Genomic DNA, 12,072 nt, shown 5'->3' with positions numbered 1-12,072 from the left:
CTGTTATCCTGATGGGGATTCACTTGTGTGTTATTTGTTGTTTTTGCCTTGCTGCTTTTAATATGATTTTTTTGTGTTTAATTTTTGACAGTTAATCAATGAATTTGGTAAAGTTGCAGGATACAAAATTAATGCACAGAAATCTCTGGCATTCCTATATACTAATGATAAAAAATCTGAAAGTGAAATCAAGGAAACACTCCCATTTACCATTGCAACAAAAAGAATAAAATATCTAGGAATAAGCCTACCTAAGGAGACAAAAGACCTGTATGCAGAAAATTATAAGACACTGATGAAAGAAATTAAAGATGATACAAATAGATGGAGAGATGTACCATGTTCTTGGATTGGAAGAATCAACATTGTGAAAATGACTCTACTACCCAAAGCAATCTACAGGTTCAATGCAATGCCTATCAAACTACCACTGGCATTTTTCACAGAACTAGAACAAAAAAATTCACAATTTGTATGGAAACACAAAAGACCCCGAATAGCCAAAGCAATCTTGAGAACGAAAAATGGAGCTGGAGGAATCAGGCTCCCTGACTTCAGACTATACTACAAAGCTACAGTAATCAAGACAGTGTGGTACTGGCACAAAAACAGAAAGATAGATCAATGGAACAAGATAGAAAGCCCAGAGTTAAACCCACGGACATATGGTCACCTTATATTTGATAAAGGAGGCAGGAATGTACAGTGGAGAAAGGACAGTCTCTTCAATAAGTGGTGCTGGGAAAACTGGATAGGGACATGTAAAAGTATGAGATTAGATCACTCCCTAACACCATACACAAAAATAAGCTCAAAATGGATTAAAGACCTAAATGTAAGGCCAGACACTATCAAACTCTTAGAGGAAAACATAGGCAGAACACTCTATGACATAAATCACAGCAAGATCCTTTTTGACCCACCTCCTAGAGAAATGGAAATAAAGACAAAAATAAACAGATGGGACCTAATGAAACTTAAAAGCTTTTGCACAGCAAAGGAAACCATAAACAAGACCAAAAGACAACCCTCAGAATGGGAGAAAATATTTGCAAATGAAGCAACTGACAAAGGATTAATCTCCAAAATTTATAAGCAGCTCATGCAGCTCAATAAGAAAAAAACAAACAACCCCATCCAAAAATGGGCAGAAGACCTAAATAGACATTTCTCCACAGAAGATATACAGACTGCCAACAAACACATGAAAGGATGCTCAACATCTTTACTCATTAGAGAAATGCAAATCAAAACTACAATGAGATATCATCTCACACCAGTCAGAATGGCCATCATCAATAAATCTAGAAACAATAAATGCTGGAGAGGGTGTGGAAAAAAGGGAACACTCTTGCACTGCTGGTGGGAATGTGAATTGGTACAGCCGCTATGGAGAACGGTATGGAGGTTCCTTAAAAAACTACAAATAGAACTACCATATGACCCAGCAATCCCACTACTGGGCATATACCCTGAGAAGACCATAATTCAAAAAGAGACATGTACCAAAATGTTCATAGCAGCCCTATTTACAATAGCCCGGAGATGGAAACAACCTAAGTGTCCATCATCGGATGAATGGATAAAGAAGATGTGGCACATATATACAATGGAATATTACTCAGCCATATAAAGAAATGAAATTGAGCTATTTGTAATGAGGTGGATAGACCTAGAGTCTGTCATACAGAGTGAAGTAAGTCAGAAAGAGAAAGACAAATACTGTATGCTAACACATATATATGGAATTTAAGAAAAAAAAATGTCATGAAGAACATAGGGGTAAGACAGGAATAAAGACTCAGACCTACTACAGAATGGACTTGAGGATATGGGGAGGGGGAAGGGTAAGCTGTGACAAAGTGAAAGCGTGGCATGGACATATATACACTACCAAACGTAAGTTAGATAGCTAGTGGGAAGCAGCCGCATAGCACAGGGAGATCAGCTCGGTGCTTTGTGACCGCCTGGAGGGGTGGGATAGGGAGGGTGGGAGGGAGACACAAAAGGGAGGGGATATGGAAACATATGTATATGTATAACTGATTAAATTTGTTATTAAAAAAAACTGATGAATTACTGGAAACAACCATTTCAGAACTCTGGAAATTAACTAAATGTATACAAGTTGAGAAACATTTATTCAAGAAAAACTACTGAGCCTCGGTAAGAACAATAGGTTCTGTGACATTTTAACTTGGAACTTGTTCCATCCTCACTTTCCCCGACTCAGCAACATGGTATTTTAGGCCTTGCTGGTGCCAGAAGGGATTGATATGATTTGGAGTTCCAAGGAAAAGCCCCATGTCCACAGCTCTGTTAAAAACAATAGTGCTTGGTAGCAAACAGTCAAAGGCCAACATGGAAGCTGCCTAAGGCTGTAATAACAATTGAGGCAAGCAAGAGACCAGCCAAACATTTAAAATGGAGGGAATAAGACAGTTGAAATAAGGATATGAAAACTCTGACTTTTTCCTGCTGATTTGGAACGCTGTGCACATGGGTAGGCCGTACATTTACACACAGGAATCACCAGAGAGGACCCCAGTCTACTGTTCATATCTGACTGACATTTAGACCCTGTGCAAGCAAGAAGTGAAAGCCCAGGCAGACTTGTTAACTCCCTGAATTTTGAATGCATTTCCTAACCCATACATAGATCACCTTTGCACAGAATGGAAGCCTAACCAACTCAAAGTGATAGAGTAGGGTAATTAAATGGTTAATTTGAATATCCCACTGGAGGATTGAAGACAGAGAGAGAATTTTAAGGGAGTCTGCAAGACTGTTGTAAGCTAATGACCATGCAAGAAAAGAATCCAGTAACCTAGCAACAATCTACACTCCTTGAAGGAAGACCAGGCACATTCAAGCACCAGGCACATTCAAGCCACAAGTCCTGATAATTAAAAAGCAAGACAGTAGATATGGGTTCTGAATCTTGTTACATGAACTCAGGGAGTTAATGGTTCTTGAAGAGTAGCATTTCTGCATGTGGCCAAGGCAGGAATATAGGTGAAAGGGGAAAAAAAACTAGGTGAAAGGGGACATTATACTGAAACCTGATATGAAGTACCATATTTTAGTATATGTCACCACCCCTCTGCTAATATACATATGTTTAACTAGTACCATGACAGTCCCATTTAGACCATATAGGGCCAAAGGAGGAACTAATGATGTAAGCCTTGATAGCTACCACAAAATGAGGAAGAAGGTGGTCGTCTCCCCTCCCCACTTTTTCTTTGATTATAAAAACATAGCCTGCTTTGTTCTTGGGGCTGCTGTGCTCCCTTGCCTGCCCATTTGTCAAGCATCCTATGCTAATAAGCTCACTCTTTGCCAAACATTTTGCCTCACACTGAATTCTTTCTGCATTGAGAAAAAAGAACCTGAGCTTCAATAAGTCCTGACACCAGGTGAGCAGTTTCAATTAAAAGACAGTGGGTTTGAGTCCTCTCCTCATGGGTTCAAGTCCCTATCTGAGTTTTGGTTGAGTTCAAGTCACATTCAAGAAGGAGTGTGGTTTCAGCAGCATTCAATCTGACTGACTACTAAGCTATGCTGACCCAAGGTAATCCCTAGGAAGCCAGAAATGACAACAACCCCAGGAGGTGGTATCAGAACAATATATTATCTAAAATGTCCAGTTGTCAACAACAAAAATAAGACGTGCAGATAAACTGGAAAGTGTGGCTATACACAGGATAAAAAGGCAGTCAATAGAAACTGTCCCTAAGGAAGCCCAGATACTGGGTACAATTCATAGAGACATCAAATAAGTATTAGAAATATGTTTAAGTGAAACCATATTTAAAGAGTTAAATGAAAGCTTGACAAAAAATTCACACACACACACACGACCAAATAGAAATTCTGGAGTTGAGAAGTAAAATAACTGAAATGAAAATTTTACTAGAGGGGCTCAACAGCACAATTGAGGCTGCAGAAGAAAGGATCAGCTGAATTTGGTGTAGATCAATGTAGATTATTCAGTCTAAAGAACAGAAAGTTAAGGGATGAAAAAAAAATAATGAATGGAGTCTCAGAGACTTGTAGGATACCATTCAGCATATCAACCAACGTGTAATGAAAGTCCCAGAGGAGAAGCAAGAGAAAAAAGGGCAGAAAAAATATTTGAAGAAATAATGGTTGAAATTTCTCAATCTGATGAAAAACATTAATCTACACACCCAAGAGTCAATGAAATTCAAATAGGATATAATCAATGTTACAACACTTTGACACATCACTGTCAGACTGCCAAAGGACAAAGAGAGAATCTTGAAAGTATGTGGAGTATCTTTTGATGTGCTTCTCAGTCATTTGTATATCTTCCTTGGAAAAAATGTCTATTCAGATCCTTCACCCATTTTTTAATTGGGTTATTTGCCTTTTTATTATTGAGTTGTAAGAGTTCTTTACATATTCTATATACAATGCCCTTATCAGATATATGATCTACCAATATCTTCTTCCATTCTGAGATTGCCTTTTCACTTTCTTGATAGTGTCCTTTGAAGCACAAATGCTTTTAGGTTTGATGAAGCCCAATTTATTTTCTTTTATTGCTTATTCTTTTGATATCATGTCTAAGGATATATTGCCAAATCTGAGATCCTGAAGATATACCCCCATGTTTTCTTTTAAGAGTGTTATAGATTTAGCTCTTAGCATTTAGGTCTTTGATACATTTTGTGTTAATTTTTGTATAAGTTATGAGGTAAAGGTCCAATTTTATTCTTTTACATGTGGTAATCTAGTTGTTCCAACATCACTTATTGAAAAAATTACTCTTTCTCTATTGAATGGCCTTGATGCCCTTGTCAAAAATCAGTTGAGTATGGACCTATGAGTTTCTGAATGCTCAGTTCTATTCTACTGTTTTAGATATCTACCTGTATGCCTTTACCCTTCCCCCATCTTCATTACCATTGCTTTGTAGTAAGTTTTATATGGAGAAATATGGATCCTCCAACTTTTTTTTCAGGCTTGTTTTGGCTATTCAAGGTCCCTTGCAATTCTACATGAATTATAGGATCAGCCTGTCAGTTTCTACAAAGAAGCCAGCTGGGATTTTGATGCGGATTCCATTGCATCATTAGATTAATTTGGGGAGTACTGTCATCTTAAGAATACTGTTCATCTTCTGATGAACATGGGATATTTTTCCATTTATTTAGACCCTCTAATTTCTTTCAATGATATTTTGTTATTTTCAGTATACAAGTCTTCCACAAAAACTGTGCAATTTGCACCTAAGAATTTGATTCCTTTCAATGTTATCATAAATTGAATTGTTTTCTTATTTTCATTGTTAGATTATTCATTTAACGTGCATAGAAATACAATTGATTTTTATTTATTGATCTTGTATCCTATGACCTTGCTGGACTCATTTATTAGTTTTAATAATGCTTTATTGGATTCCTTGAGATTTTCTGTACATAATTTCATGTCATCTGTGAATGGATATAGTTCTACTTCTTCTTATTCAATACAGATGCCTTTTATAACTTTTCCCTGTCTAAATTGCCCTGACTAGAACATTCAGTACAATGCTGAAGGAAAATGATGTGCACAGACATCCTTGTCTTGTTCCTGACATTAGGTAGAAATCATCCAGTCATTTACCATTCAGGATCATGTTAACCATGAATTTTCATAGGTGCTCTTTATCAGGCTGAGGATGTTTCCCTGTATTCGTAGTTTCCTTCTATTTATTTATTTATTTATTTATTTATTTATTTATTTATTTATTTATGGCTGCATTTGTTCTTCATTGCTGCTCATGGGCTTTCTCTAGTTGTGGCGAGTAGGGGCTACTCTTCGCTGTGGTGTGCAGGCTTCTCATTGCGGTGTCTTCTCTTGTTGTGGAGCATGGGCTCTAGGCACATGACCTTCAGTAGTTGTGGCTCACGGGCTCTAGAACACAGGCTCAATAGTTATGGTGCATGAGCTTAGTTGCTCCACAGCATGTGGGATCTTCCTGGACCAGGACTGGAACCCATATCTCCTGCATTGGCAGGCAGATTTTTAACCACTGCACCACAATGGAAGCTGTATTCATAGATTCTTGAGTGCTTTTATCACATTGAATTTTGTCAAATGCCTGTGTCTACTGAAATGATTAAGTGGTTTTTATCCTTTATTCTATTGATATGATGCATACCCTTTTCTCCTCAAATAATTTTAAAAACAACTGCATAAAACAATAATTATAGTGCTCACTTCAGCAGCACGTATCCTGAAACGATTATAAAACATTGTTGGGCTCATAATGTTAAAGATATACTTTACATGAAAATAGCACAAAGGGGGGAGTAGGAAGAGAAACATATTTGAACAGTTTCTGTGTAATATTGGAATTAAGTTAACATTAATCTGAAATTGTTTTTTAACTTAAAATGCATATTTTATTCCTCACTTGAAAATATCTGTTTAACACAAAAGAAGAAAGTAAAAGAGGACAGAGGCACAAAAAAAGATATGAGATATATCCAAAACAAATAACAGGAACACCCCACCCCCACCTCAGTCAAAGCCTCCGCCAGGCAGCACAGGTCCTGGTGACCTGCGTGCTGCCCCCGACAAAGCCTCCTTTGGCCATGCAGGCCCCAGTGGGCTGTGAGCCATCCCCCTCCAAAGCCTCCTTTGGCCATGCAGGTCCCAGTGGGTTGTGCCGTCCCCTGTGGCCATGCCCATGGGAGCCTGCACCCCAGATGGCTTACACTAGCACACATGCTCCAGGCCAGCTTCAGGAGCAGAAGCTGGTGAGAGGAACACACGCAGAGGTGGGTCCGACAAAGCAGGTCCAGAGACCTACCTAGAGGTCTTTCAGGGCCTCCTGGGGAGTCAGGGGTTGACTGTAGCTCTCTGTGTGGGCAAGGACAATAATAGCGGAGGCACCAGGGAAATTTTTACATTTTAATTTTTTTTTATCTTTTAATTTTATTTTTTAATTTTATTTTTAAATATATTTATTTCTAATTTTTTGAACATAATCATATAACGCTTTTAATAAAGGCAAATAATATAAGACAACAGGAGCAAGATAATTCAAAGAAACATCTAGGAACAAGCTTCCCAATGTCCTTATTTGCCTGAAGACATGATTCATCATCTCTGAATGAAACTGCTGTTATTTGTGCTGATGTACATGTGCTTGTAGAAACTTGGTTTCAGGAGAGGTCAGGCAGAAGTTTCCTACAGAGTCTAGTCACCTAGTGAAGATAGGATATCTAACTGATTACCTCAAGTGAAAATTATCAATAAACAAATTAGTCATACGTTCCAATCAGGAATTCTTTTTTTTTTTTACAACTTTATTACAACTTTATTGGAGTATAATTGCTTCACAATGGTGCATTAGATTCTGCTTTATAACAAAGTGAATCAGTTATACATATACATATGTTCCCATATCCCTTCCCTCTTGCATCTCCCTCCCTCCCAACCTCCCTATCCCACCCCTCCAGGTGGTCACAAGGCACGGAGCTGATCTCCCTGTGCTATGTGGCTGCTTCCCACTAGCTATCTACCTTACGTTTGGTAGTGTATATATGTCCATGCCACTCTCTTGCTTTGTCCCAGCTTACACTTCCCCCTCCCCATATCCTCAAGTCAGTTCTCTAGTAGGTCTGTGTCTTTATTCCTGTCTTACCCCTAGGTTCTTCATGACATTTTTTTTCTTAAATTCCATATATATGTGTTAGCATACGGTATTTGTCTTTCTCTTTATGACTTACTTCACTCTGTATGACAGACTCTAGGTCTATCCACCTCATTACAAATAGCTCAATTTCATTTCTTTTTATGGCTGAGTAATATTCCATTGCATATATGTGCCACATCTTCTTTATCCATTCATTGGATGATGGACCCTTAGGTTGTTTCCATCTCTGGGCTACTGTAAATAGAGCTGCAATGAACATTTTGGTGCATGACTCTTTTTGAATTATGGTTTTCTCAGGGTATATGCCTAGTAGTGGGATTGCTGGGTCATATGGTAGTTCTACTTGTAGTTTTTTAAGGAACCTCCATACTGTTCTCCATAGTGGCTTTACCAATTCACATTCCCACCAGCAGTGCAAGAGTGTTCCCTCTTCTCCACACCCTCTCCAGCATTTATTGTTTCTAGATGTTTTGATGATGGCCATTCTGACTGGTGTGAGATGATATCTCATTGTACTTTTGACTTGCATTTCTCTAATGATTAATGATGTAGAGCATTCTTTCATGTGTTTGTTGGCAGTCTGTATATCTTCTTTGGATAAATGTCTATTTAGGTCTTCTGCCCATTTTTGGATGGGGTTGTTTGTTTTTTTGTTATTGAGCTGCATGAGCTGCTTATAAATTTTGGAGATTAATCCTTTGTCAGTTGCTTCATTTGCAAATATTTTCTCCCATTCTGAGGGTTGTCTTTTGGTCTTGTTTATGGTTTCCTTTGCTCTGCAAAAGCTTTGAAGTTCCATTAGGTCCCATTTGTTTATTTTTGTTTTTATTTCCATTTCTCTAGGAGCTGGTTCAAAAAGGATCTTGCTGTGATTTATGTCTTAGAGTGTTCTGCCTATGTTTTCCTCAACGAGTTTGATAGTTTCTGGCCTTACATTTAGAACTTTAATCCATTTTGAGCTTACTTTTGTGTATGGTGTTAGAGAGTTAAGTGTCAAGACACTTTTTAAGAGGGACCTCATAAAAATGGAAAAGGATTTCTCATTTGACGTAGGTATTTTTTATGAAATTGCCATGACTATCTTTTGAAATGGATTTTATTACTTGAAAAACTTTATTTTTTTTACCTAGAGTTTGATGAAGGGATGCTAAGTAATACTGAAGAATTTAAAGATAGTATTATGCACTTCAACAAATCAAATTGGAAGGTCAATTCTCAGTTATCAATTTTATGCCAACACATGTTCAGTATAGTGGGTCATAATGCTGATTATGAGAGTCTTTTTTCACTAAAGAATAGTAGTGGACAAAAGAATGATATAAGGGTCTTCCCTGGCCGTCCAGTGGTTAAGACTTCCCCTTGCTATTCAGGGGTTGCAAGTTCAATCCTTGGTCGGGGAGCTATGATCCCACATGCCTTGCAGCCAAAAAAAAACAAACAAAAACAGAAGCAGTATTGTAACAAATTCAATAAAGACTTTAAAAATAGTCCACATTAAAAAAACTTTAAAAAAATGAAAGGTTATGTACAATTTAAATGGAACACAGATTATAACTGCATTAAATGTCTAAGCAAATTCTACAAATCCAGGAACTGTTGAGATCCAAACCATCAGGGAAACATAATTAAAGAGATGTAATTTAGATATGTAGAGTTTGTTTCAGATAAACAATAAATTATTTTGTAGTAGAAGTATGTCCCATGTAATGTTTCTTTTATTTTAATATATGTAGTTGATTCTCGTTATTTGCAGGAATTAGGTTTTATAATGTTGCTGAAAACACTGAATTGGTGACTAGTTACTCATCACTCCTAGGAGAAATAAGGTTGGGTTTCTGTGAGCCTCTGGTTCACAATACTTTCATCAGCCAATCAGCCCATAATTTTTGAAATGTGGTTTTCTGTTTACAAATACCTCATCTAGGGCTTCCCTGGTGGCGTAGTGGTTGAGAGTCCGCCTGCCGATGCTGGGGACACGGGTTCATGCCCCGGTCCAGGAGGATCCCACATGCTGTGGAGCGGCTGGGCCCGTGAGCCGTGGCCGCTGTGTCTGCGCGTCCGGAGCCTGTGCTCTGCAACGGGAGCGGCCACAACAGTGAGAGGCCGGCGTACCGCAAACACAAACAAACAAACAAACAAACCTTATCTAATAAACCTTGTTGATTCATTAACATTCACCTCATGACCAAAAGCACTATTACTCATGTCTGAATGAAGCTTATCTAACATTCATATTTTCTCCATAAGGTGCATGATAACTTTCTTGCTTTTAGAAACACTACATAGCACTTCAGCACCGCACTTAGGGGCCATTTTAAACAGGGAAGTCACCAATAAAAATCACAAATATGTACTATTAAATAGACTGTGAAAAAGGCACTTCTTTTCAGTATGAGAACTGGAAAAGAAGGCAGAGCATTGCCTTGCTTGACTTCAGCTGGGAATGTACACATTGAGAAATTTTTTGCTGCTCTGCTCATGCCCATGAATAAGCATGAAGGCACTATGAGTATTGATTTGGGGGGTTACAAATAAATTTTAATGAGTAGCTGAATCCATCAATGATGAGGATTGGTTATATATAAGTATTAATTGGTATGACCTATTTCCACAATACATTTAGAAGAAAAGTTACAACATGAAACTTAACTAAAACTTTAGAAGCATTCCCTTTACAAACAGGAATAAGGCAAGGATGTCCCTTATTGTTGCTTCTAAGAGAGAGAAGGTGGTGAAACAGAATAAAGAACATAGCCCTTTGGGTCCAGGAAAAAACCCTCACTGGTGGTGAACTGGGATGAGGTTCAGATGGAGGTGAAACATCAGCTTATGCAATAGCTGGAGGCACTTGAATAGTATGGGGACAATTGCAGTTGTAAGAGTTATTGAGTTGTCTGCCTTTGGTCAGTTGTTTTAAAAGCTCTGAAAACGGAAACTGAGAAGATCAGGTCAGCCAGCTGTCAACTTAAGGCACACTATTGACTCAGCTGTCTCCTGTAGCCACAGGGAAGACTGTGTTGAAAATTAGACCCAGGGCAACAAAGCTACAAAGTAAACTGAGTGCATAGCCTAAATGGTCTCCTAGGCTAAAGTTCAGAACTCTGAGAAGCACGTCTCTAGTGTATTTAATATATTGTCTTTCCAATCCACTCTCTAACATTTATTTAAATATATACGTATCCTCGAAAACATGTGGTGTAGTTGCAGTTTTTAAATATCTGCCTAAATGATATTGTTTTATAAATCACATTTTCTTCTTCATTCAGCATTAACTTTTTAGGTCTATTTATATTGCTATATGTCAATTTAGCATAAATTTAGCAAAATTGTTCATTGCTTTTAACTAATGTGTAGTATATATCCATTTTACTTATATCCATTCCCCTAGTTGAGTCCTAAGGAGATGAAAGCCAGTAAGAAATTATCTGTGATAAGAAATGATTGGGACCTTCAGAATTGTGAATTCTGATACAAAATTTCAGTTCTTTTTGTTTCTGTGCTGTACCCACCCTCTGGTATTCTCAAAATTTTAAGCCTATTCCTCATAAAAGGTACCTAGTCTTTGGAGAATCAAGGAGAAGACTGTGTCAATACTTGGTACAAAATGTTATGAAGCAAGGACAGCAACTGCAGATGAGATGGTATAAGGGAACTGAGGGGTAGAGCCAGGAATGGGAATTTAGAGTGAGAGGTGACAGGAAGCCACCAGAGAAGTTAACACCTCTATAGAAATCATCAGAATACTCTGAAGGATACTGTACTTCCTACAATTACATGAAATAGGAGCTTGATATTTATACATTAAAATAAAAGGTAACCCCAGAAGATTTGGAGACAAATATATATTACATGTTTTCATATGCTTATGTAGGATTCTACAATATTCATAGGAAATTTAGAACTTAGGAATTTACTTAGGCAAATATATTTTCCCTTCAGTGGTTTCACTGGATGGCTGGTAGTTGAGACTATTGGTAGCAGGTGTTGAGAAACTAATTTATTAACCTAGTTCCAAAGCCCTTTCATTAGAGGTAGTGAAAATTGACAAGGAGATTGGAAAGATCAGCTTATCCTATTCCCAAAAGAACCTCTGAATTAAATCACTCCTGGCACCCCTCCATTCCCCACCTTTGATACACTGCAAAGTGCACTGTGTATCAGGGAATGTTTCTGGCACTGTTTGATGATTAGATCCTGCTTCATGGTGTGCTGTGTGACTCTCCTCACAACCAGTCTCAGGAAATATTGGAGAAACCTGGGATGTTATCCATCTTAGGCAGCATGGGATGCATGGGAGACCCTTTGTGACTTGCTGTTGAACAGTGAATAAGGCACCCTGGGACCTTTGATGACCTTGGTGTGCTGGAGATAAACTGAGTCATTGTTTCATCATGAGG

The sequence above is a fragment of the Mesoplodon bidens genome (genome assembly GCF_964165515.1).
Source record: "Mesoplodon bidens genome assembly, contig: HAP1_SCAFFOLD_92, whole genome shotgun sequence".
NCBI classification, from domain to species: Eukaryota; Metazoa; Chordata; class Mammalia; order Artiodactyla; family Ziphiidae; genus Mesoplodon; species Mesoplodon bidens.
Note: the sequence above shows the minus strand (reverse complement) of the source record.